General features: G+C 37.9%; 1 non-coding gene across 1 annotated transcript; it reads right to left on the reverse strand.

Annotated features, from left to right (window-relative positions):
• Positions 1 to 4,923: 4,923 nt before the first annotated feature.
• On the reverse strand, positions 4,924 to 5,087 carry LOC115284528. The gene has a single exon (XR_003905274.1). It is a non-coding gene; the product is annotated as a U1 spliceosomal RNA (small nuclear RNA).
• Positions 5,088 to 6,393: the final 1,306 nt, after the last annotated feature.

The following is a 6,393-nucleotide window of genomic DNA, read 5'->3' on the forward strand; positions in this document are numbered from 1 at the left end:
CAGCCATCTCAGCTATATCTTAAATTAAGTACAAGTCTACTACTGTGAACTATCTAGCCCAGAATCATCACTTTGAGGAATCAAAATGGACATTTGCTCAACTTCTTAGTAAGCCCAGATCCTGGAGTTACCTAGAGAATAGTCTCCAAACATCCCAGGTGAGTTTCCATATTTACATTAACAATGGCTATCCAATTGCTATGCAATTGCAAGACCATACATTCCAGACAAAGTACAGTTGACCCTGAAATAATGCAGGGGTTAGGGGCTCTGACACTCCCCACCGTGCAGTTGAAAACCCATGTAGGGGCGCCTGGGTGGCTCTTCAGCTAAGCATCAGACTTCAGCTCAGGTCATGATCTTATGGCTCATGAGTTCAAGTCCCACATCAGGCACTCTGCTGAAAGCGCAGAGCCTGCCTCAGATCCTCTGTCTTCCTTTCTCTCTCTGCCTTTCTATCTCTCAAAAATAAATAAGCATTAAAGAAAGAAAATCTGTGTATAATTCTTGACTGCCCAAAAACTTAACTACTGTTTACCGGAAGTCTTAACAATAATATAAACAGTTGATTAATACATACTTAGTATGTTATATGTATTATATGTTGTCTTTGTATAACAAAGGAAGCTATAAAAAGAAATTTTTATTTAAAAAATCATAAGGGGAGGCACCTGGGTGGCTCAGTAGGTTCAGCATACAACTTCGGCTTAGGTAATGATCTCACGGTTCATGAATTCGAACCCCACAACACGCTCTGTGCTGACAGCTCACATTCTGGAGCCTGCTTCAGATTCTGTGTCTCCCTCTCTGTCCCTCCCCTGTTCATCTGTTCATTCATTCATTCTCTCTCTCTCTATTTCTCAAAAATAATAAATAAACGTTTAAGAAAAAGAAAACCATAAGGAAAAGAAACTATAGTACTGTGCTCTATTTATTGAAAAAAAATTGTGTATAAGTAGATGCATGCAGTTCAAGCATGTGTTTAAGTTTCAAATGTATATATCACAATCACGTAAACCATACGTGTGTGTGTGTGTGTGTGTGTGTGTGTGTGTGTGTGTGTGTATCTCCTATTGGTTCTGCTTCTCTGACTGAACCGTGACTGATACAGACCACCACCTCTCACTCCCAGGGACTGACCATTACTATTCATCTTGAAACCATCATAAATAACCTTAACATGGCTTTTATCTATTTATGTCAGTCACCCTAAGACTCCCTAGACTCATTCCTCTCTGTGTGTAGTCTGACAGCTCTGTATATCACTTTTATGAGGCCATATCCCTCCTCCCCACCTTCTGAAACCCTTTCCTACTATGCTTTGTAGACTGCATGGACAGCTATCATCAATTCCCCTATATCCACAACTGTGTCTCTGCATATTCCCTTCATCTTCTCCCTCAACCGAAATTAAACTCCAAAGTCCTTAGTATCCCCGAAATCCTCTTTAAATGGTTCAGCCTTCTCTCCCACACCTCTAGCACCACACGGACTGGAAGTGTCAAAGGTATGCTCCTTGTTGTCACTTCCAAGACATTCTCCTCCCTCCTCAATAACAATCTCCAGCTTTGAGTCTCGGGTCCTCGGATCAAATCACACACTGTCTGTCCTCAGGGCAACCACTGACCCCTGGATCACTCACACTGCTTCCTTGAAGATTTTAGCACCCAGTTCACTGTTACTCCCTGCAATGCTATTGCTGTCATAATTCTGGGTCGTTTCAGTATGCACATAGATGATCTTTATGATAGTCTGGCCTCTCACTTCCTTGACCTCTTCTCCCCTCAATATCTTGCCTCCACCCTACTTTACCCACTAACCCACTAACCCACATAGCCATACCACTGACCTTATAATGACTACCACAAAACAAAACAAAAAAACCTATTCCTCCCTTTTCTCAACTTAAAGCATCCCACTTTTCAACTAACACTTTCTCCTTTCTAACTCATGTTTATTGTTCCTCCACCATAACAATATTTTGGCCCCACTCATTAAACCCGCTACTCCCACTTCCCTTCATGTCCTCACTTCCCTCCCTGCCCAGCTTAAATTTCATGCTCAATCATTATATTTTTTTTAATTTAGCTTTTTTTTACATTTACTTATTTTTGAGAGATAGTGTGAGACAGAGCGTGAGTGGGGAGGGTCAGAGAGAGAAGGAGACACAGAATCAGAAGCACGCTTCAGACTCTGAGCAAGCGTTCAGTACAGAGCCCAACACGAGGCTCGAACCCACAAACCGTGAGATCATGACCTAAGCTGAAGTCGGACACTCAACTGACTGAGCCACCCAGGTGCCCCGCTCAATCATTATGTTAATTCCTCTACATGTGTTCTCAATTAATGATCTGAGACTTTCTTTTCTAATAAATATTAAATGCTATAAATTTCCTGCTAAGCACTGCTTTTGCTACATCCCACAAATTTCAATATGTTATCTTTTCATTTTTATTTAATTAAATATATTATTAAATTTGCCGTGAGAATTTCCTCTGACCCTTGGGTTATTTAGAAGTATACTCTTCAAGCTCCAAAAATTTGGAGACTTCCCAGATATCTTTGTGATAATAATTTCTAGTTTAATTCCAATATGGTCTTATTTGTATGATTTCTATTTCAAATTTGCCAAATGTTGCTTATGGCCCAAAATATGGTCTAACTTCATGATTGTTCCATGTTCACTTAAGATCTGTATTATGTTGGTTGAAGTAGTCCGTAAGTGTCAGTGGGGTCAAGTTGGTTGACAGTGTTCTTCATGTTATCTATATCTTCACTGGTTTTCTGTCTACTCATTGTATCAATCATTGATAGAGGAATGTTGGAATCTCCAACGATAGTTGTGAATTTCTCTTTTTCTCCTTTAAGTTCTGTTTTTGCCTCATGAATTTTGAAGCTCTCTTTTAAGTACATCCATATTTAGGGTGGATATATCTTCTCGAAAATTGATACGTGTATTATTATGCAATGTCCCTTTCTATCCCTGAAAATATTCATTGCTCTGAACTTGGCGTTGTCTGAAATTAACATAGCTAGGTCAACTTTAGATAATATCTGTATGGTATATATTTCTCCCATTTTCCTTTTGATTTATTTCTTTATATTCAAAATGCGTTTCTTGTAGTCAGCATGTAGTTGGGTTGTGTGTGTGTTTTTTTAATGTTTTATTTATCAAGAGAGAGAGAGACAGAGTGCAAGTCGGGGAGGGGCAGAGAGAGAGGGAGGGAGACACAGAATCTGAAGCAGGCTCTAGGCTCTGAGCTGTCAGCACAGAGCCCGACACAGGGCTCAAACTCACGAGCTGCGAGATGATGACCTAAGTCGGACTTAACCGACTGAGCCACCCAGACACCCTGAATTGTGCTTTGTAATCCAGTCTGACAATCTCTGTCTTTTCATTGGTACGTGTAGATCATTCACATTTACATGATTATTGGTATGTTTGAAATAAAATCTATCCTCTTGCCAGCTGATTTCAGTTTGCTATGTCTTTTCTTTGTTTGGTTTTTTTTTTCCCCAGCCTGTACTTCTTTTTTCTCTTGGGTTAATTGACCACTTTTTGGAATTAGTGTTTGTAGTAAGACATGTGTGGCATAATATTTATGATTTTAACAATTTTAGGTGTACAATTCACTGGCATTAATATCCACAATATTGTGCAACCATTACCACTATCTGTTTCCAAAACGTTTTCATCACCTAAATCAAAAACCCTGTAACCATTAAGCAGTAATTCCCTATTTCCACCATGCCCAAGCCCCGGGTAACCTCTAATTTACTTTCTTGTCCATATGACTTTGTCAATTTTGGATATTTCAGATAAGTGGAATCATATAGTATTTGTCCTCTTGTATCTGGCTTCTTTCACTTAGCAGAATGTTTTCAAGGTTCTTCCATGTTGTAGCATGTATCAAAACTCCATTTTTTTATTGGCTGAGTAATCCTCCATTGCATTATGTATCACATTGTGTTTATCCATTCGTCTGTTGATGGACACTGCGTTGTTTCCACCTTTTGTCTGTTGTGAATAATCCTGCAATGAACATTTTTTAAGAGTATCTGATACATTTTTCAATTCTTTTATATATACCAAAAAGTGGAATTGCTTTGAAACTTTATGATTTACCTTTTAAGGAACTAACTAGACTGCTTTTCACAGCAGCTACACCATTTTACGTTCCCGCCAACAATGTATGAGGGTCTAATTTCTTCTATCCTTGCCAACACTTATTTTCTGTTTCTTTTTTTCTGTGATAAGCAACCTGGTAGGTGTGAAGTGCGATCTCACAGTGATTTTTATTTGTATTTCCCTAATGACTAACAATTTTGAGCATCTTTTCATGTATTTTTTGGCCATTTGTATATCTCCTTTGGAGAAGTGTCTTTTCAAATGCTTTGTCCAGTTTTAATAGGATTGTCTTTTCATTGTTCAGTTATAGGAATTTTTTAAATATACTCTGGATTTTAAACCCTTATCAGATACAAGATTTGCGAATGTTTTCTCCCAATCTGTAGAATTTCTTTTCATTTACTTAAGAATATTCTTTGATGCTCAAGAATTTTAATTTTGGTCAGGTCCATTTTATTTTTCCTTTTGTTGCCCAAGTTTTTGATACCATATCTAAGAATACATTGCCAAAATTGATTGTCATGTTTTCCTCTAAGAGTTTTATGGTTTTAGCACTTACCTTTAGGTCTTTGATCCATCTGGAGTTAATTTTTGTATATGGTATGAGGTAGGAGCCAAACTTCATTCTTTTGCATGTGAATATCTAGTTTTTCCATTAGCACCTGTTAAAGAGTCTTCTTTCCCCCATTGAGCAGTCTTGACACCCTTGTTGAAAATCAATTGATCATAGGTATTTCAGTTTATATCTGGACTCTCAATTCTATTCTATTTGTCTATATAGCGGTCTTCTTTTTAAGGGGAAAGCATAAACTCAGTCACCCACTATCACAAATTATACAGTCGAGTTTCCCACATTTGGGGAAATCACAGGGGATAGCACATTCAGAGTGCAATGAATAAGCCTCGCCCTGGGAAAACCACCTTCGTGATCTTGGCATCTCCCATGCCAGATAAGTATCTATATGCCTATCTTTATGCCACGATTACATGGCTTTAATTACTATAGCTTTGTAATAAACTTTTGAATCAGGAGCTGAGTTCTCCAACTTCATTTCCTTTTAAAGATTGTTTTGGTAATTTGGAGTCCTTTGCAATTCCATATGACTTTGAAGATTGGCTTTCCCATTTCTACGTTTCTACAAAAGTCACTGGAATTTTGATAGAGATTGCATTCAATCTGTAGATTGCTTTAGATCGTACTGACATCTTAACAATGTTAAGTCTGCCAATCCATGAATATGGAATGTGTTTCCATTTCTTTGGGTTAATTTATTTCAGGAATGCTTTATAGTTTTCAGTGTATAACTAACCTCCTTTGTTAATTTATTCCTAGATATTTTATTCCGTTGTATGCTATTGTAAATGGAATTGTTTTCTTAATTTCTCTTTTGGGTTTTTCATTGCAAGTATAAAAACACAACTGGTTTTTTGTTTGTTTTTAAAATCAATTAATTAACAAATTAATTTTTAAATTTACATCCAACTTAGTCAGCATATAGTGCAACAGTGATTTCAGGAGTAGACTCCTTAATGCCCCTTACCCATTTAGCCCATCCCCTCTCCCCCTCCCCTCCAGCAGCCCTCTGTTTGTTCTCTATATTTAAGAGTCTCTTATGTTTTGTCCCCCTCCTTGTTTTTATATTATTTTTGCTTCTCTTCCCTTAAGTTGATCTCTTTTGTATCTTAAATTTCTCATATGAATGAAGTCATATGATATTTGTCTTTCTCTGACTGACGAATTTCGCTTAGCATAATACCCTCTAGTTCCATTCACATAGTTGCAAATGGCAAGCTTTCATTCTTTTTTTATTGCCAAGTAATACTCCAGTGTGTGTGTGTGTGTGTGTGTGCGCGCGCGCGCGCGCGTGCGTGTGTGTATGGGGGTTTTATATATATATATATGTATTTACACCACATCTTCTTTATCCATTCATCTGTCGATGGTCATCTGGGCTCTTTCCATACTTTGGCTATTGTCGATAGTGCTGCTATAAACATTGGAGTGTATGTGCCCCTTTGAAACAGCACACCTGTATCCCTTGGATAAATACCTGGTAGTGCAATTGCTGGGTCATAGGATAGCTCTATTTTTAATTTTTTGAGGAACTTCTATACTGTTTTTCAGAGTGGCTGCACCAGTTTGCAATCCCACCAGCAGTGCAAAAGAGATCCTTTTTCTCCATATCCTTGCCAATATCTGTTGTTGCCTGAGTTGTTAATGTTAGTCATTCTGACCGGTGTGAGGTGGTTTCTCTTTGTGATTT

The sequence above is a fragment of the Suricata suricatta genome, chromosome X (genome assembly GCF_006229205.1).
Source record: "Suricata suricatta isolate VVHF042 chromosome X, meerkat_22Aug2017_6uvM2_HiC, whole genome shotgun sequence".
NCBI classification, from domain to species: Eukaryota; Metazoa; Chordata; class Mammalia; order Carnivora; family Herpestidae; genus Suricata; species Suricata suricatta.